The sequence below is a fragment of the Scyliorhinus torazame genome, chromosome 24 (assembly GCF_047496885.1).
Source record: "Scyliorhinus torazame isolate Kashiwa2021f chromosome 24, sScyTor2.1, whole genome shotgun sequence".
Lineage (NCBI taxonomy): Eukaryota > Metazoa > Chordata > Chondrichthyes > Carcharhiniformes > Scyliorhinidae > Scyliorhinus > Scyliorhinus torazame.
Genome location: NC_092730.1, coordinates 54,858,756 through 54,880,068, shown reverse-complemented (window position 1 = coordinate 54,880,068; position 21,313 = coordinate 54,858,756). Strand labels below are relative to the sequence as shown.

The following is a 21,313-nucleotide window of genomic DNA, read 5'->3' as shown; positions in this document are numbered from 1 at the left end:
CTCAGTTACACAGCAGACAGCATAGTTACTCAGCAGAGAGCTCAGTTACACAGCAGAAAGCACAGTTACACAGCAGAGAGCGCTGTTACTCAGCAGAGAGCGCAGTTACTCAGCAGAGAGCTCAGTTACACAGCAGAAAGCACAGTTACACAGCAGAGAGCTCAGTGTCACAGTAGAGAGCACAGTTACACAGCAGAGAGCACAGTTACACAGCAGAGAGCACAGTTACGCAGCAGAGAGCACAGTTACTCAGCAGAGAGCACAGTTACACAGCAGAGAGCGCAGTTACTCAGCAGAGAGCACAGTTACACAGCAGAGAGCACAGTTACACAGCAGAGAGCACAGTTACACAGCAGAGAGCACAGTTACGCAGCAGAGAGCACAGTTACGCAGCAGAGAGCACAGTTACGCAGCAGAATGCACAATTGTACAGCAGAAAGCTCAGTTACACAGCAGAGCGCTCAGTTACTCAGCAGAGAGCACAGTTAGGCAGCAGAGAGCTCAATTATACAGCAGAGAGCGCAGTTACACACCAGAGAGCACAGTTACACAGCAGAGAGCGCAGTTACTCAGCAGAGAGCTCAGTTACACAGCAGAAAGCACAGTTACACAGCAGAGAGCGCAGTTACTCAGCAGAGAGCGCAGTTACTCAGCAAGAGCTCAGTTGCACAGCAGAGAGCACAGTTACACAGCAGAGAGCGCAGTTACTCAGCAGAGAGCTCAGTTACACAGCAGAGAGCACAGTTACTCAGCAGAGAGCTCAGTTACACAGCAGAGAGCACAGTTACATAGCAGAGAGCGCAGTTACTCAGCAGAGAGCTCAGTTACACAGCAGAAAGCACAGTTACACAGCAGGGAGCGCAGTTACTCAGCAGAGAGCGCAGTTACTCAGCAGAGAGCTCAGTTACACAGCAGAAAGCACAGTTACACATCAGAGAGCGCAGTTACTCAGCAGAGAGCTCAGTTACACAGCAGAAAGCACTGTTACACAGCAGAGAGCGCAGTTACTCAGCAGAGAGCGCAGTTACACAGTAGAGAGCTCAGTTACACAGCAGAGAGCGCAGTTACTCAGCAGAGAGCACAGTTACGCAGCAGAAAGCACAGTTACGCAGCAGAGAGCACAGTTACACAGCAGAGAGCTCAGTTACAAAGCAGAGAGCACAGTTACACAGCAGAGAGCACGGTTACACAGCAGGGAGCTCAGTTACTCAGCAGAGAGCTCAGTTACACAGCAGAGAGCACAGTTACACAGCAGAGAGGACGGTTACACAGCAGAGAGCTCAGTTACACAGCAGAGAGCACAGTTACACAGCAGAGAGCACAGTTACACAGCAGAGAGCACGGTTACACAGCAGAGAGCTCAGTTACACAGCAGAGAGGACGGTTACACAGCAGAGAGCGCAGTTACACAGCAGAGAGCGCTGTTACTCAGCAGAGAGCTCAGTTACACAGCAGACAGCACAGTTACACAGCAGACAGCACAGTTACTCAGCAGAGAGTACAGTTACTCAGCAGAGAGCTCAGTTACACAGCAGAGAGCTCAGTTACACAGCAGAAAGCACTGTTACACAGCAGAGAGCGCAGTTACTCAGCGGAGAGCACAGTTACGCAGCAGAGAGCACAGTTACGCAGCAGAGAGCTCAGTTACACAGCAGAGAGCACAAATATACAACAGAGAGCTCAGGTACGCAACAGAGAGCACAGTTACGCAGCAGAGAGCTCAGTTACACAGCAGAGAGCACAGTTACACAGCAGAGAGCTCAGTTACGCAGCAGAGAGCACAGTTACACAGCAGAGAGCTCAGTTACTCAGCAGAGAGCACAGTTACTCGGCAGAGAGCTCAGTTACACAGCAGAGAGCTTAGTTACACAGCAGAGGGCACAGTTACACAGCAGAGAGCACAGTTACACAGCAGAGAGCACAGTTACGCAGCAGAGAGCGCAGTTACTCAGCAGAGAGCGCAGTTACTCAGCAAGAGCTCAGTTGCACAGCAGAGAGCACAGTTACACAGCAGAGAGCGCAGTTACTCAGCAGAGAGCTCAGTTACACAGCAGAGAGCACAGTTACTCAGCAGAGAGCTCAGTTACACAGCAGAGAGCACAGTTACATAGCAGAGAGCGCAGTTACTCAGCAGAGAGCTCAGTTACACAGCAGAAAGCACAGTTACACAGCAGGGAGCGCAGTTACTCAGCAGAGAGCGCAGTTACTCAGCAGAGAGCTCAGTTACACAGCAGAAAGCACAGTTACACAGCAGAGAGCGCAGTTACTCAGCAGAGAGCTCAGTTACACAGCAGAAAGCACTGTTACACAGCAGAGAGCGCAGTTACTCAGCAGAGAGCGCAGTTACACAGTAGAGAGCTCAGTTACACAGCAGAGAGCGCAGTTACTCAGCAGAGAGCACAGTTACGCAGCAGAAAGCACAGTTACGCAGCAGAGAGCACAGTTACACAGCAGAGAGCTCAGTTACAAAGCAGAGAGCACAGTTACACAGCAGAGAGCACGGTTACACAGCAGGGAGCTCAGTTACTCAGCAGAGAGCTCAGTTACACAGCAGAGAGCACAGTTACACAGCAGAGAGCACGGTTACACAGCAGAGAGCTCAGTTACACAGCAGAGAGCACAGTTACACAGCAGAGAGCACAGTTACACAGCAGAGAGCACGGTTACAGAGCAGAGAGCTCAGTTACACAGCAGAGAGGACGGTTACACAGCAGAGAGCGCAGTTACACAGCAGAGAGCGCTGTTACTCAGCAGAGAGCTCAGTTACACAGCAGACAGCACAGTTACACAGCAGACAGCACAGTTACTCAGCAGAGAGTACAGTTACTCAGCAGAGAGCTCAGTTACACAGCAGAGAGCTCAGTTACACAGCAGAAAGCACTGTTACACAGCAGAGAGCGCAGTTACTCAGCGGAGAGCACAGTTACGCAGCAGAGAGCACAGTTACGCAGCAGAGAGCTCAGTTACACAGCAGAGAGCACAAATATACAACAGAGAGCTCAGGTACGCAACAGAGAGCACAGTTACGCAGCAGAGAGCTCAGTTACACAGCAGAGAGCACAGTTACACAGCAGAGAGCTCAGTTACGCAGCAGAGAGCACAGTTACACAGCAGAGAGCTCAGTTACTCAGCAGAGAGCACAGTTACTCGGCAGAGAGCTCAGTTACACAGCAGAGAGCTTAGTTACACAGCAGAGGGCACAGTTACACAGCAGAGAGCACAGTTACACAGCAGAGAGCACAGTTACGCAGCAGAGAGCACAGTTACGCAGCAGAATGCACAATTATACAGCAGAAAGCTCAGTTCCACAGCAGAGCGCTCGGTTACTCAGCAGAGAGCACAGTGAGGCAGCAGAGAGCACAATTATACAGCAGAGAGCGCAGTTACACAGCAGAGAGCACAGTTACACAGCAGAGAGCGCAGTTACTCAGCAGAGAGCTCAGTTACACAGCAGAAAGCACAGTTACACAGCAGAGAGCGCAGTTACTCAGCAGAGAGCGCAGTTACTCAGCAGAGAGCTCAGTTACACAGCAGAGAGCACAGTTACACAGCAGAGAGCGCAGTTACTCAGCAGAGAGCTCAGTTACACAGCAGAGAGCACAGTTATTCAGCAGAGAGCTCAGTTACACATCAGAGAGCACAGTTACATAGCAGAGAGCGCAGTTACTCAGCAGAGAGGTCAGTTACACAGCAGACAGCATAGTTACTCAGCAGAGAGCTCAGATACACAGCAGAAAGCACAGTTACACAGCAGAGAGCGCAGTTACTCAGCAGAGAGCGCAGTTACTCAGCAGAGAGCTCAGTTACACAGCAGAAAGCACTGTTACACAGCAGAGAGCGCAGTTACTCAGCAGAGAGCTCAGTTACACAGCAGAGAGCACAGTTACTCAGCAGAGAGCTCTGTTACACAGCAGAGAGCGCATTACTCAGCAGAGAGCGCAGTTACACAGTAGAGAGCGCAGTTACTCAGCAGAGAGCACAGTTACGCAGCAGAGAGCACAGTTACACAGTAGAGAGCTCAGTTACACAGCAGAGAGCGCAGTTACTCAGCAGAGAGCACAGTGACGCAGCAGAGAGCACAGTTACGCAGCAGAGAGCACAGTTACACAGCAGAGAGCTCAGTTACACAGCAGAGAGCAAGGTTACACAGCAGAGAGCACGGTTACACAGCAGAGAGCTCAGTTACTCAGCAGAGAGCTCAGTTACACAGCATAGAGCACAGTTACACAGCAGAGAGCACGGTTACACAGCAGAGAGCTCAGTTACACAGCAGAGAGCACAGTTACACAGCAGAGAGCACAGTTACACAGCAGAGAGCACGGTTACACAGCAGAGAGCTCAGTTACACAGCAGAGAGGACGGTTACACAGCAGAGAGCACAGTTACACAGCAGAGAGCGCAGTTACTCAGCAGAGAGCTCAGTTACACAGCATAAAGCACTGCTACACAGCAGAGAGCGCAGTTACTCAGCAGAGAGCACAGTTACGCAGCAGAGAGCTCAGTTACACAGCAGAGAGCACATTTACACAGCAGAAAGCACGGTTGCACAGCAGAGAGCACAGTTACACAGCAGACAGCAGAAAGCACAGTTACACAGCAGAGAGCACAGTTACTCAGCAGAGAGCACAGTTACGCAGCAGAGAGCACAGTTACACAGTAGAGAGCTCAGTTACACAGCAGAGAGCGCAGTTACTCAGCAGAGAGCACAGTGACGCAGCAGAGAGCACAGTTACGCAGCAGAGAGCACAGTTACACAGCAGAGAGCTCAGTTACACAGCAGAGAGCAAGGTTACACAGCAGAGAGCACGGTTACACAGTAGAGAGCTCAGTTACTCAGCAGAGAGCTCAGTTACACAGCATAGAGCACAGTTACACAGCAGAGAGCACGGTTACACAGCAGAGAGCTCAGTTACACAGCAGAGAGCACAGTTACACAGCAGAGAGCACAGTTACACAGCAGAGAGCACGGTTACACAGCAGAGAGCTCAGTTACACAGCAGAGAGGACGGTTACACAGCAGAGAGCACAGTTACACAGCAGAGAGCGCAGTTACTCAGCAGAGAGCTCAGTTACACAGCATAAAGCACTGTTACACAGCAGAGAGCGCAGTTACTCAGCAGAGAGCACAGTTACGCAGCAGAGAGCTCAGTTACACAGCAGAGAGCACAGTTACACAGCAGAAAGCACGGTTACACAGCAGAGAGCGCAGTTACTCAGCAGAGACCACAGTTACACAGCAGAGAGCTCAGTTACTCAGCAGAGAGCACAGTTACTCGGCAGAGAGCTCAGTTACACAGCAGAGAGTTCAGTTACACAGCAGAAAGCACGGTTACACAGCAGAGAGCGCAGTTACCCAGCAGAGAGCACAGTTACGCAGCAGAGAGCACAGTTACGCAGCAGAGAGCTCAGTTACACAGCAGAGAGCACAATTTTGCAGCAGAGAGCTCAGTTCCGCAGCAGAGAGCACAGTTACGCAGCAGAGAGCTCAGTTACACAGCAGAGAGCACAGTTACACAGCAGAGAGCCCAGTTACGCAGCAGAGAGCACAGTTACGCAGCAGAGAGCTCAGTTACGCAGCAGAGAGCACAGTTACGCAGCAGAGAGCTCAGTTGCACAGCAGAGAGCACAATTATACAGCAGAGAGCTCAGTTACGCAGCAAAGAGCACAGTTACGCAGCAGAGAGCTCAGTTACACAGCAGAGAGTTCAGTTACACAGCAGAAAGCACGGTTACACAGCAGAGAGCGCAGTTACCCAGCAGAGAGCACAGTTACGCAGCAGAGAGCACAGTTACGCAGCAGAGAGCTCAGTTACACAGCAGAGAGCACAGTTACACAGCAGAGAGCTCAGTTACGCAGCAGAGATTGCAGTTACGCAGCAGAGAGCTCAGTTACGCAGCAGAGAGCACAGTTACGCAGCAGAGAGCTCGGTTACACAGCAGAGAGCACATTTACACAGCAGAAAGCACAGTTACACAACAGAGTGTGCAGTTACATAGCAGAGAGCTCAGTTACACAGCAGAAAGCACCGTTACACAGCAGAAATACATTTAATTGCCTATCTTTGTGCAACAGAAAACCCCGTTTTCCTAAATAACCAGTTTGTCCATCTCAGTATCTTGCTGGTTTGCACTGCACCTCTGCTGTGTGTCATTGTGTGTGTGTGTCCTGATATTCTCTTCCTGCTTTCCTGTGTGTCTTTCTCTGTCTGTTACAGCTGTGCTGAAGTTCCGTGTTATTGTCCAGCCAAAGTGAGCTTCACAACACTTGCGTTTTCGTTTAAAAAAATAGTTATCTGGCTGCCGCAGAGCAGTAATTGCGAACACGGCGGACCGAAGGAGCGGAGTGGCGCAGCGGAAGCGTGCTGGGCCCATAACCCATAAACCAACCTCTGCTGTTTATATTCTCACTCACACCAAAAGTAAACATGTCGCTATCATAGTGCATCCGCCTTTTCTTTTCAGTAAATTAGTATCAAAGTGTTGCTTCCAGTGTGATCCGGACATTTGTCATTTCACATTACTGGGAAGCTCAAAGTAACGAAATCGGGAAACTCTTCAATTGACTCTCTCTGAGGGAAACAGACAATATCTGCTGTGGTGTGTGAGTTTTATTGGTGCCAATATCACATCTCCACTGACTGAAATGGGTTATGTTTTATTAACACAGTCATATCATTTGATAAAGATAGAACCAGGAGTTTTCCAATGTTTCCAATTCCTTTAACAAAGCGAAGGGGAAATGTTTATATAATAACTTCCAGGAATACCCCACAGAGGGTATAAGGACAAGGTAAGGGCAGCACGGTAGCATAGTGGAATTGCTTTGACAAAACATTGAATTTTGGACACTAAAGGCAGTTCATTATGGCCAATCCACCTAACCTGCACATCTCTGGACTGTGGGAGGAAACCAGAGCACCCGGAGGAAACCCATGCACACGCGGGGAGGATGTGCAGACTCCGCACAGACAGTGATCCAAGCCGGGAATCGAACGTGGGCTCTTGGAGCTGTGAAGCACTTGTGCTATCCACAATGCTACCGTGCTGCCCTAGATAGTTTTTTGAAGAATAAAGGGATTAATTGTTATGGAGTTCGGGCCGGACAGTGGAGCTGAGTCCACAAAAGATCAGCCATGATCTCATTGAATGGTGGAGCAGGCACGAGGGGCCAGGGGCTAGCTCCTGCTCCTAGTTCTTATGTTCTTATGTTCAGTCTGACTTAACATTTTAAGCACCATCACTTGCAGAATTTGCACAGCTGTCCACGCTGCACAATCTGCTTGTTCATTACCAACGTCAACTGGGGTCGGAAATATCCGCGGGCATAAGGAGGGCCTGCAGTACGTCATTAACTAAACCCCGGTGGGATATTCCCGTGCCGACCGAGATAAGGAATCACCTATTCTTCCAGAGCTGTGGGTTTGCTGTAGTCGAGTGTTAATCGTTTCAGGGACCTCAAAATATTTTATGTAAGTGCCGTCTGGCGTGACTTGAAGTGCGTACTCTGTTGGACCTGAATGATCCACTGTCCTCCTTACCAGAGGCCCCAGATCCTTGGCATGGTACTGGTCGTGGACCTGACGTGTAATATGAGGGCCCACAGAAGCTGGCTGTGGCCATAAATGTGGTGGTATTGTAACAAAATCGGCTGTACCTTCTTTTCCCGTGACTGTGGCTGCAACCTTGACTGGCCATTCGGTCCCAATTAACGGCCGGTATTTGTCCTCCAACTCCCTGTTTTTTTCGGTTCTGTCATAGACCAGGGTAACGTGGTGCAGTGAATGTTCAATGTCTAACGTCCACCACTGGGGAGTGATAGAAATATAGCACTGTTGTCTCATCCTCCATGATTGAACCGTTACCCCTTCGTCTCCGCACTCTAGCTGTAGCTGGAAGATACACAGTAAATCTCGGGCCAACAAGTTACAGTACAATCCAATAGTCACCACAAACTGATGATCCGCAGACTTATTCTCATAAGTGGCTGTCACAGGTTCAGAAATAGGATACTCGCACACCTGTCCTTGAAACCTCGAGAAATGCTGGGTGTGGTCGGATTGTGGGAGTCGAAGTTCTGATTGCACCGAAGACATGGCTTCTCCATTGTTCCCTCTATATCTGCCTCGTCCTCTTTTCCCAGTAGACCAATGGCCCCTCAGAGGGGGCGGCAGTTGTGAAGCTGTTGGTGCATACGTTGGGCCATACAGAGGAGCTGAGGGTCCATTTGGGTGGGTTTGATATCCTACCCCACCCAAGGTCACAATATTGGGGTTCCAGCTGGTAAGCCACCGTATCTGCCGCTGGTTGGGGTCTCAGATCATCCTTTTTCATTACATACTCAGTCTTAATAAGAACATAAGAACTAGGAACAGGAGTAGGCCATCTGGCCCCTCGAGCCTGCTCCACCATTTATTGAGGTCATGGCTGATCTTTGTGGACTCAGCTCCACTCTCCGGCCCGTACACCATATCACCGAATCCCTTTAATCTTTAGAAAGGCATCTATCTTTTTCTTAAAAACGTTTTAAGAAGGAGCCTCAACTGCTTCACTTTGCAAGGAATTCCAGAGATTAACAACCCTTTGGGTGAAGAAGTTCCTCCTACACTCCGTCCTTAATCTACCTCCCCTTATTTTGAGGCTCTGCCCCCTAGTTCTGCTTTCCCCGACCAGTGGAAACAACCTGCCCACATCTATCCTATCTATTCCCTTCATAATTTTATGTGTCTCAATTAGATCCCCCCCCCCCCGCATTGTTCTAAACTCCAATGAGTACAGTCCCAGTTTACTCAATCTCTCATCATAATCTAATACCCTCAACTCTGGGATCAACCTATTGAATCTCCTCTGCACTCCCTCCAGTGCCAATATGTCCTTTCTCAGGTAAGGAGACCAAAACTGAACACAATACTCCAGATGTGGCCTCACCAACACCCTATACAATTGCAGCATAACCTCACTAGTCTTGAACTCCATCCCTCTAGCAATGAAAGACAAAACTCGATTAGCCTTCTTAATCACCTGTTGCACCTGCACACCAACTTTTTGCGACTCGTGCACCAACACACCCAGGTCCCTCTGCAGAGCAGCATGTTTTAACATCTTACCGTTTAAATAATAATCCATTCTGCTGTTATTCCTCCCAAAATGGATAGCCTCACACTTGGCAACATTGAATTCCTTCTGCCAGACCCTAGCCCATTCACCTAACCGATCCAAATCCTTCTGCAGACTTCCGGTATCCTCTGCCCTTTTTGCTTTACCACTCATCTTAGTGTCGTCTGCAAACTTTGACACATTTCACTTGGTCCCCAACTCCAAATCGTCTCTGTAAATTGTGAACAACTGCGGGCCCAACACTGACCCTTGAGGGACCCCACTAGTTACAGGTTGCCAACCAGAGAAACACCCATTTATCCCCACTCTCTGCTTTCTGTTAGTTAACCAATCCTCTACCCATGCTACCACTTTACCCTCAATGCCATGCATCTTTAGTTTGTAACTGAGCATCCTTCCTGGCCTACACCCTCCTTCCAATAACATCTGACCGCCCTGGCCATCTGAGAACGGTCATTCTCTGAATAATTCATGTTATTACATTTCACGGCAGCAGCCACGGAAGGTGCTAGGCAATGCATTAACATAGCACAATAGTGAGGGGAATTCTGACCATTTTGGTACGGCAAGTTGCCTGACTGCCCACGGTAGATTTCATTAAAACGTTCCAGAAATTCCTCTGGCTCTTCAGTCTTTTTAGGTTTGAGGTCTAAGATAGCAGAAATGTTTATGGGCTTTTGTAATGTGACATTCAATGCATTCATGATTTGTGCCCGTCTATCATCGTCCAAAGCATGGGCTTGCTGAAGCGCGGCATGGCTAGCATAATTCAAGTGATTGAGATGATTGCTGTACTCTGCTGGGGTTAAACCCTGCTGGACTAGGGCCCAGATGTCCCTAGAATCAGCTTGATAAACTGAAATGGTAGTTCTCAGATAATCCACGAAAGCAGCAGGAGATTTCTTCCTGTCTGGGATTGCAGCCAGAATAGCCATCATCTCACTGGGTCTCCATGGGAAATAAACGTCTATCGTGGGCTGGGCGGCCGCCGTTACAGCATCAGGGTTTGGTATTTTCCGAATCGGCAACTGTCTCAGAGTCTCACTAGCGGGCGCTCTAGCGGATTCCTCTGGCTCTTCAAAGACTTCGACGTCCTTCCCTGCGACTACAGGGAGCTCCAGCTTCTCAGAACCATTCCCATCCTCTTTCTTTGTTCTCATACTTTTCTTTCCTACCATATCGGTCTGAAGGGATCTAGGTGGTATGCGTGATTGTTTCTGGATATGATCAGGCCTCTCTCTCATCGTCCGAGATCGTGTCATAGACACTAACTAGGCTTGTTGAACACAGCTCCCCTTCTCTAACAGACGGTGAAGATGCTGAATTAGGACGCAAGCTGTCAACCGAAGGGGCTGGAGAGGCTGACATGATTTGAATCTGGGGAGCAGTGACTGGATATAAATTATGATACCCTGCTGGTTCCTGAATTAGTGCAGACAATGCTACTGGTGCAGTCGGGACTCTACCCGACATGGTCCGATTTTCTAGGTGCTCATCTGCTTCTGACAATGCAAGGACAGCCATTGAACTACGTAGCTAATTTTTTTTTCTCGAGTCCACCCTCTCTTTACTTGCGCGTTTTTTGAATGCACACTCCTTTTTCAAGATCTCCAGAGTTTTCTGGTTCCCCTTTCACTTATTGGAATCCCTATTTTACGGGCATTTTCTTGCCAATTTAAAAACATGATCTTATCCCTCTCATGTTGACAATATTGTCTCCATAATCTAATTAACTCTTTAGCTTTCATACTTTGGCTATCTTTTTTTTTTTAAATAAAATTATTTGCCTATTTATGACCAATGGCAATTTCTGCTACTTGGCAAAATTATTTAAAAGGTATTAACAGTGTTCTTTTAAAACTTAAAATGTTTGAAAATTCAAATTGAATTACTGCAACCTGCATGCTTAGCTCTGATCACAACACAGAACTGAATTTACGATTTGCTTAACACAAACTTGTATAACTTTTACAACTTAATTAATTCTTTATCTTAACATTTTTTCTTTTAACAGGTTTTTCTTACCATAAGACCATAAGACATAGGAGTGGAAGTAAGGCCATTCGGCCCATCGAGTCCACTCCACCATTCAATCATGGCTGATTTCAACTCCATTTACCTGCTCTCACCATAGCCCTTAATTCCTCGAGAAATCAAGAATTTATCAACTTCTGTCTTAAAGACACTCAAAGTCCCGACCTCCACCGTCCTCTGTGGCAATGAATTCCACAGACCCACCACTCTCTGGCTGAAGAAATTTCTCCTCATCTCTGTTCTAAAGTGAGTCCCTTTTATTCTCAGGCTGTGCCCCCGGGTCCTAGTCTCCCCTGCTAATGGAAACAACTTCCCTACGTCCACCGTATCTAAGCCATTCATTATCTTGTAAGTTTCTATTAGATTTCCCCTCAACCTCCTAAACTCCAATGAATATAATCCCAGGATCCTCAGACATTCATCGTATGTTAGGCCTACCATTCCTGGGATCATCCGTGTGAATCTCCGCTGGACCCGCTCCAGTGCCAGTATGTCCTTCCTGAGGTGTGGGGCCCAAAATTGCTCACAGTATTCTAAATGGGGCCTAACTAATGCTTTATAAAGCTTCAGAAGTACATCCCTGCTTTTATATTCCAAGCCTCTTGAGATGAATGACAACATTGCATTTGCTTTCTTAATTACGGACTCAACCTGCAAGTTTACCTTTAGAGAATCCTGGATTAGGACTCCCAAGTCCCTTTGCAGTTCAGCATTATGAATTTTGTCACCGTTTAGAAAATAGTCCACTCCTCTATCCTTTTTTCCAAAGTGCAAGACCTCGCACATGCCCACGTTGAATTTCATCAGCCATTTCTTGGACCACTCTCCTAAACTGTCTAAATCTTTCCGAAGCCTCCCCACCTCCTCCATACTACCTGCCCCTCCACCTATCTTTGTATCATCGGCAAACTTAGCCAGAATGCCCCGAGTCCCGTCTTCTAGGTCGTTAATTTATAAAGAGAACAGCTGTGGCCCCAACACTGAACCCTGCGGGACACCACTCGTCATTGTGGTTGCCATTCCGAAAAAGAACCTTTTATCCCAACTCTCTGCCTTCTGCCTGACAGCCAATCGTCAATCCATGTTAGTACCTTGCCTCGAATACCATGGGCCCTTATTTTACTCAGCAGTCTCCCGTGAGGCACCTTATCAAAGGCGTTTTGGAAGTCAAGATAGATAACATCCATTGGCTCTCCTTGGTCTAACCTATTTGTTATGTCTTCAAAGAACTCTAACAGGTTTGTCAGGCACGACCTCCCCTTACTAAATCCATGCTGACTTGTCCTAATCCGACCATGCACTTCCAAGAATTTAGAAATCTCATCCTTAACAATGGATTCTAGAATCTTGCCAACAACCGAGGTGAGGCTAATTGGCCTATAATTTTCCATCTTTTTCCTTGTTCCCTTCTTGAACAGTGGGGTTACAACAGCGATTTTCCAATCCTCTGGGACTTTCCCTGACTCCAGTGACTTTTGAAACATCATCACCAACGCCTCCACTATTTCTTCAGCTATCTCCTTTAGAACTGTAGGATGTAGCCCATCTGGGCCCGGAGAATTATCAATTTTTAGACCTCTTAGTTTCTCTAGCACTTTCTCCTTTGTGATGGCTACCATATTCAACTCTGCCCCCTGACTCTCCGGAATTGTTGGGATATTACTCATGTCTTCTACTGTGAAGACTGACGCAAAGTACTTATTCAGTTCCTCGGCTATTTCCTTGTCTCCCATCACAAAATTACCAGCGTCATTTTGGAGCGGCACAATGTCAACTTTTGCCTCCCGTTTGTTTTTAATGTATTTAAATAAACTTTTACTATCATTCCTAATGTTACTGGCTAGCCTACCTTCAAATGTGATCCTCTCTTTCCTTATCTATCTCTTTGTTATCCTCTGTTTGTTTTTGTAGCCTTCGCAATCTTCTGACTTCCCACTACTCTTTGCCACATTATAGGCTTCCTCTTCTGCTTTGATGCATTCCCTAACTTCCTTTGTCAACCATGGCTGCCTAATCCCCCCTCTGATAACCTTTCTTTTCTTTGGGATGAACCTTTGTACTGTGTCCTCAATTACTCCCAGAAACTCCTGCCATTGCTTTTCTACTGTCTTTCCCACTAGGCTCTGCTCCAAGTCGATTTTCGTCAGTTCCTCCTCAATGCCCCTGTAGTTACCTTTATTTAACTGTAACACCTTTACATCTGATTCTACCTTCTTTCTTTCAAATTGGAGATTGAATTCGACCATATTATGATCACTGCCTCCTAAGTGCTCCCTTACTTTAAGATCTTTAATCAAGTCTGGCTCATCACATAACACTAAGTCCAGAATGGCCTGTTCCCTCGTGGGCTCCATCACAAGCTGTTCCAAAAAGCCCTCCTGTAAACATTCAATGAATTCCATTTCCTTGGGTCAACTGGCAGTATTATTTACCCAGTCCACCTGCATATTACATTCCCCATGATCACTGTGACCTTGCCTTTCTGACATGCACTTTCTATTTCGTGGTGCATCTTGTGCCCCTGGTCCTGACCACTGTTAGGTGGCCTGTACATAACTCCCATTATGGTTTTTTTGCCTTTGTGGTTCCTCATCTGTACCCACACAGATTCCACATCATACGACCCCATGTCGTTTAGTGCTATTGATTTAATTTCATTCCTAATTAACAAGGCAACCCCGCCCCCTCTGCCCACATCTCTGTCTTTTCGATAGGTTGTGAATCCCTGGATGTTTAAATGCCAGTCCTGAACCCCCTGCAACCATGTCTCTGTGATGCCTACCACATCATACCTGCCAGTCACAATCTGGGCCACAAGCTCATCTACCTTGTTCCGTACACTGCGCACATTTAAATATAGCACCTTTAATTATCTATTGACCGTCCCTTTTAGTTTTCTTAGTGTGGTGGACCTTGGTTTACTGAGCCTTTCCATACACCGTGTCATATTTTGTGGGATGGGGACTATTGTAACCTTTCCTGAGTTCTGTCTTTTCGTGCTTTTTTGTATTCCTAAGCAGCTACGCTTCCCACTGATTACTTCACCGCTTGGTTCCCTGACTTTTCCTTCCCCGCCAATCTTTAGTTAAATCTATTGACCACCCTATTTACTCTTTTCGCCAGAACACTGGTCCCAGCTCGGTTCAGGTGGAGACCATCCCAACGGTATAGGTCCCCCCTGTCCCAAAACTGATGCCAGTGTCCCATGAAAAGTAACCCCTCATTCCCACACCACTCTTTCAGCCACGTGTTAACTTCCCTTATTCTTGCCTCCCTGTGCCAATTTGCACGTGGCTCGGGCAGTAATCCGGAGATTATGACCTGTTTTTTAATTTGAATCCTGGCTCTTTATAATCTCTAAACAGGTCCTCTTTCCTAGACTTGCCTATGTTGTTGGTACCGACATGGACCACAACAATTGGATCCTCCCCCTCCCTCTCCAGTATCCTTTCAAGCCGGTCAGAGGTGTCCCGCACCCTAGCACCGGGCAGGCAACATACCATGCGCGACTCTTTATCCTGCTCACAAAGGATACTATCTATCCCCCTGATAATAGAATCCCCTACAACTACAACTTGCCTATTTACTCCCTCCCCTTGAATGGCCTGCTGAACCATGGTGCCTTGGTCAGCTGACTCATCCTTCCTGCAGCCCTGTTCGCCATCCACACAGGGAGCAAGTGCCTCATACCTGTTGGACAGAGTCAAGGGCTGAGGCTCCTGAGTTCCTGACTGCTGGTTCCCTTTACCTGCCTGACTTGCAGTCACACCCTGCTGTCCCTGGCCACTAGCAGGATTTAAACTACTTACTCTGACAGGGGTGACTGCCTTCTGAAACACAGTGTCCAGGTAAGTCTCCCCCTCCCGGATGTGCCTCAGTGTTTAAAGCTCAGACTCCAGCTCATCAACTCTGAGCCAGAGCTCTTCGAGCAGCCAACACTTACTGCAGATGTGGTCACTGCAGCTCGCAATGGGACCTGCCAGCTCCCACATCAAGCAGCTCAAGCACATCACCTGACCAGCCATCACTAATTAATTGATTAGTTTAATTTAAGTTTATGGTGGGGGCAGCTTCAGCCAACATTACAGCTAACATTCACAAAAATGTTGGCTGCTATCAATGAGGAAGCAGTTAGCTGCGGTGATTTATACCGGAGCAAAGTCAACTGTCATCTCCAGATTTACACTTTTTTAAATGGTGTCAGTGAGTTTCTTTAAGTTTCTATTAATTCACAAATAAAATGAGATCAACATTATTTCAAGTAATTCAAACTTAAGATTCTGGCAATTTCAATCAATTGCTTGCTAAAATTATTAACTTATGTAAAAGAGGTGGAGAAATCCACTGGCTTCCTTTACCTTTTAATTACTTCAAAACGTAACTTTGCTGGAGTTTCACTGACTCGAAAGAAAGGTATTCAATTTCACCACAAGCTGCCAGCTATCTCAAGCTGCTGTTAACCCTTTGAGAGACTTCTGCTTTAACTAACATGCAGCATCCAGTTTGTTTTAAAATGTATCTTTTCTCGCCACTACAGTCCAAGGATACAATTTTAGCTTAATGAACGATAGTTTCAAAAACACTCTCGTGGAACTAAACCGTCTTTCCAGATGTCCCATCAGTTCATCAAAAACACTCGTAGAACGGAACCATCTTGCCAGATGTCCCATCAGTTCAATTTTCGAATCCCCAGACTGACCTTTGATTTTGTCGAGACGATCTTTCCGTACCAACCGCGAGTGACCAGACAAATCAGACCATGAGAAGGGGGGAAAACAAATGTGTGTAATTTTACAGCTACACACATTGTGGGCCCGTTTCCACTTTCCTTGTCGAAAATCAGTCTAATTCTGATGTCGCAGTTGGTCGCTAACCGTCTGGAGAAATCCCGGGTTTCCGGCACCAAATGACAAAACATTGAATTCTTTACCCGTTAGTCTGGCCTCAATAAAACTCGAGATGGATTTGTAGGCATAGTATTATTTATTTTTAACCAACTTGCAAGTCTGAATCGCATCACACAAACCCAGAACACAAGCTGCCTCCTGGGTCTTCCGAATCGAGTGCTATTGGAGACAAAGGAATCTCTACAAATACATTCAAATGACATCAAGTTTCACATACAGATTCCCATTGGTCATCCTATACCCCTCCTGACCTGGCAATACATCCTAATTGGCTCACTTCTCATTCCTTACCCCTGGATCTCTTGTTACCCAGCATCCTTTTCTCCTCCTCCACCAGACACACCTCCCCCTTTTGTGCCATGCTTTCTGAAATCCTTTGTCTGTGAACTCACCAGGATTAGACTGGCCTACATCTACATTACTGTAACTAATATATTTAAACTAACTATTTTATATCACATTCATCAGCTTCGCAGTTCCAGGGTCCCAGGTTCGATTCCCGGCTGGGTCACTGTCTGTGCGGAGTCTGCACATCCTCCCCGTGTCTGCGTGGGTTTCCTCCGGGTGCTCCGGTTTCCTCCCACAGTCCAAAGATGTGCAGGTTAGGTGGATTGGCCATGCTAAATTGCCCTTAGTGTTGGTTGAGTGGGGTTATTGGGTTATGGGGATAGGGTGGTGTGGGCTTGGGTAGGGTGCTCTTTCCAAGAGCCGGTGAAGACTCGATGGGCCGAATGGCCTCCTTCTGCACTGTAAATTCTATAGGGAACAATATCCAATAATAAACCACTACAGAAACCGAGATCACAGTTTCGCCACTCGGACGGATGCGAACAATCCAACCAGACTATTTCGAACAAGCGAAGATTCCTGCCTCCAGCCACCTCACTTTCTCCAGCTCTCTTCCTCAGCTCGAAACACACGAAATCACGCAAACGCCTCCGACCAAATTATTATTGCGATGGTCGGGAATCGACCCTGGATCAACTGCTTGGAAGGCAGCGATGCTCACCAGTATCCCTCCATCACTGACTGCCGAATGTTGAGTCCTTTTGATGCTTTGCTTTGTTTCGTAAACAACGTCTTACTATGTTTCTGTTATTTCACTCCAATTTAAAATGCTCCTGAATGAAAGTGTCCGTGTCGCACGGCTCCCGGTCAGCCAGGAGATGGCACCAGTCCACAATAAATATTTTTACTTCTGATGTTCTGTGTGTCATTACAGAGGACTCTTGCTCTGGCCTGAGACCTCACCTTGTCCTTGTGTCCTGATGCTGCCGTTTGCACCCTGGTTAAGTAATCATAGAATGCCTCCAGTGCAGAAGGAGACCATTCGGCCCATCCAGTCTGCACCGACCCTCGGAAAGAGCACCCCAACACGGCCCAATCCCCTAGAACCGTTTGGATACATCAGGTGTCAGTCTCCTCTGGAGACGAGGGTTCAATCCCACTCCTGACATTGACATTGATTCTCAGCTGCGATAAGATGCCAGAGGTCCCGGGTTCAAAAACCCGGATGGTGTCATTGACTGAAATCGGGAGGAGGTTTGAGCTCCAGGGAAGTTATTGCAGCGAATATATCAGTACAGAACACGTGAAGAAACGGACAGGGTATTTAAACGTCGTTTGATCATGGTGTGGGATTCTGAATTGATCCTCAAGTAAAAACAGCATCCACGCAGCTGGCTGAATACAATGGTTATTTGTACCTGATAAACCTTTGATTTGACAAACGCGCTTGCGGGTTGAGGTGGCCGAGTGGTTAAGGGGACGGATTGCTAATCCATTGAGCTCTCCGTGCTTGAGTTCGAAACCCATCATTGTCGATTTTCCATCCTGCTTTCTCCCAAGTGGGACTCATTTTTCCAAAGTATCTGCAATCACTGATGTGACAATCCAGTCCAAGTTGTGAGGCCGAATTGCATCGAGTTGTGTTGGAAGAGCGAGAATTGAAAATTCAGTCTTGTTCCGATTGAGATGCATTGATCGGGTAGTGAGGACGGAACCACTCTGTCTATTGGGTCGTGTCAAAGCCAAGCGGCATTTCATTTTTCGAGAGAATGAGGAGTTTAGGGAATCAGGATATTCACCCGGCAAAAATCTGCTGGAGGAGGGAATGAGGGGAGTCCAAAATTGTATTCAGAACTTTAATGTAGCGGCGGCAATGCAGATTCACCAGAATGATACAGACATAGACGGTTTCATTTACGAGAACAGATTAGAATTATAGAATCATAGAATGGTTCCAGCACAGGGTGCGGCCATTCCGCCCACCGTGTCCATGTCAGTCGCCCAGAGCTGGAAAATCTCAGCAGACCTGGCAGCATCTGTGGAGCGGGAAACAGAGAATGGGAAGCAGGGTCAGACTGGACTGGAAACTGTAACTCTGTTTCTCTCTCCACAGATGCTGCCAGACCAGCCGAGTTATCCAACATTGTCTATTTCTGTCGCAGGATTTTATGAAGAATCCCCATAGCGGCCTTGCCTTTGTGCTCGGCGTTTCTATTTATTTATTTAGTTCTGTATTAGTTTAGAGTACCCAATTATTTTTTTCCCAATTAAGGGCCAATTTTGCGTGGCCAATCCACATACCTTGCACATCTTTGGGTTGTGGGGGTGAAACCCACGCACACATGGGAAGAATGAGCAAACTCCAGACGGGCAGTGACCCAGGGCCGGGATGACGCTTCTATTTATAAAGACTGGTCCCGTATGGGCACTAAGGGTAATTTGGCCAATCCACCTAATCCACGTCTTTGCACTGTGGGAGGAATCCGGAGCACCCGGAGGAAACCCACGCAGGCACGGGCAGAACGTGCAGACTCCGCACAGACAGTGAATCGAACCTGGGAGCCTGGCGCTGTGAAGCCACCGTGCTAGCCACTTGTGCTACCGTGCTTTGTGCCCAGAGAAGTTATTGCAGCGAATATATCAGTGAAGAACACGTGAAGAAATGAAAACGACATTTTAACACCGTTTCACCATGGTGTGGAACTGATATATCAAATAAAAAACCGCACGCTCGTGCACCCAGGTAACTGGCTGAATGCAATGATTGTATGCAACCCCGATAAACCTTTGATTTATTTGCTGAACAAGAATTTCCCCATCTCCGCCTTAAAAATAATCAATGTCCCGCTTCCGCGGCCTTCTGTGGCAGAGTTCCAAAGTCGCACAACTCTCTGAGAGGGAGAAATTTCCTCATCTCTGTCCGAAAAAGAGCGACGTCCTTGTTTTTAACTGCCCAGTAGTTCTGGTCTCACCCACGAGCAGTGAGATTGAACCAACTGTTTGGGCAGCACGGTAGCACAGTTGGTTCAATATTCTCAGATAATAATATGGAAGCGGCCAACGTGCGGCTCGAATCCTCGATGCTGGGAGGTTGAGTCCCATGCTCTACCGACTGAGCTATCCGAATGTTTGATGAAACTGCTCAAAAATATAAACTGAGCGGGTAAATCTGAAACATTCGGACAAATTGTGCTTTGAACGGAGTCATTTCGGGAACATTCCCACAGAGAGAAATTCCTGGAACCAGCGGCAGAAAAACATTCTGAGCCTGACGTGATTTGAACACGCAACCTTCTGATCTGGAGTCAGACGCGCTACCGTTGCGCCACAAGCCCAAGCCCAAGAATTGAGCGTTTCTCCTCATAGATTTATGTTTTATTTACACCCAACCGTGCGAAAGAAACCCAAGGAAGTTATATTGAGGGATAATAAAGGGCCCTGAAGTAAAGCAGCTGTATCACGTGGTTAAGGGGATGCACAATAATCCATTGTGCTCTGTACACGTGGCTTCAAATCCTATCCTCGTCTGTAACGTGTCTGTTGTGTCTCTGTTTGGTCCACTTCATGAGGCTTGAGTGAAAACGCTGTGATTTTTAGCTTTTGTCGGAGGGCTTGGGCAGTGAATAGTCGAACACTGTCCATATTATTTCACTCCTCGCTGTACTTGCCACTAAATTCCGAGTGAGAAACTTTCTCTTCCTCAGTTTGAAACTCACAAAGAGGTGCAAAAATTGCGAATTTATTATTGCGATGGCAGAGAATCGAACCCGGGTCAACTGCTTGGAAGGCAGCTATGCTCACCACTATACCACCATCACTCACTGATTAGAACGTATCCTTTTGGTTCTTTAGATCAGTTTGATTTACTGTTTCGTAACAAATACTTACTTTGCGTCAGTTATTTCACTCCAATTTAAAATGCTCCTGAATGAAAGTGTCCGTGTCGCACGGCTCCTGTTCAGCCAGGAGATGGCACCAGTCCACAATAAATGTACTTTCTATGTGTCATTACATAGGACACTTACTCTGGCCTGAGACCTTAACTTGTCCTTGTGTCCTGGATGCTGCCATTTTCACCCTATTTCAGTAATCATAGAATGCCTCCAGTGCGGAAGGAGGCCATTCGGCCCATCGAGTCGGCACCGACCCTCGGAAAGAGCACCCGATTTCGGCCCAAACGCACCTTACCTTTCGAATAAGTCAGGATGGCCGAGCGCAGGTCGCAGTCTCCTCTGGAGGTCAGGGCTCGAATCCCACTCCTGAAATTGACTTTTCCTCCGCGAGGCACCATCCAAACCTGGAACCCCTCCCTAACAGCACTGTGTGTGTACATACACCATATGGACTTGCAGCGGTTCCAGAATCCCCTCACCGCCCATTCTCGCGGCCAATTAATGAGAGATTGTAAATGTTTGGCCGAATCAGCGACAATCACAGCCAGAGAGACCTGCAATAACCCTCAGAGCAGGAAAGGCAACTCATTGTCCTTTGACCCAAAACCAAAATACTGCGGATGCTGCAAATCTGAAACAAAGACAGAAAATGCTGGAAATATTCAGCTGATCCGGCAGCTTCTGTGGAGAGAGAAACAGGTCGTTCCAACGCAAGGTCAGGTTGTGAAATGTTAACTATTTCTCTTTTCACAGATACTACAGATCCGTACAGTATTTCCAGCATTCCCTTGTGATTAGCAGAACATCCTCAGACTCTGTAGCTTCGTCCGGTAAAGTGTCTGTTCACTGAAGAAAAATCTGGACTCAAATCCCAGCCCAGCCTTATTCCGTTTGACCACCTGTGCGATTGAGAACTTGTTCCACAACAGGGGGAAATGTGTTGGAGTTCTAGTTGGAAAATATGCCTTTTGCAGGTTTCAATTCAGTAGAATATCTACAGAGATTGTAACGCGAGGACTGATTTCAGCTGCCATCATCCAGTTGTTAAATCTTTCCACTAGAAATCCACTGGATTTT

The 21,313-nt window shown here is 47.3% G+C and overlaps 1 protein-coding gene and 1 non-coding gene across 2 annotated transcripts in view; both read right to left on the bottom strand.

Annotated features, from left to right (window-relative positions):
• LOC140400073 (histone H2B-like) overlaps positions 1-21,313 on the bottom strand; it is a 240,427-nt gene that overhangs the window by 106,283 nt on the left and 112,831 nt on the right. The gene's annotated exons all lie outside the window — the stretch shown is intronic.
• Positions 19,607-19,678, bottom strand: trnaw-cca (transfer RNA tryptophan (anticodon CCA)). Its single transcript has one exon. It is a non-coding gene; the product is annotated as a tRNA-Trp (tRNA).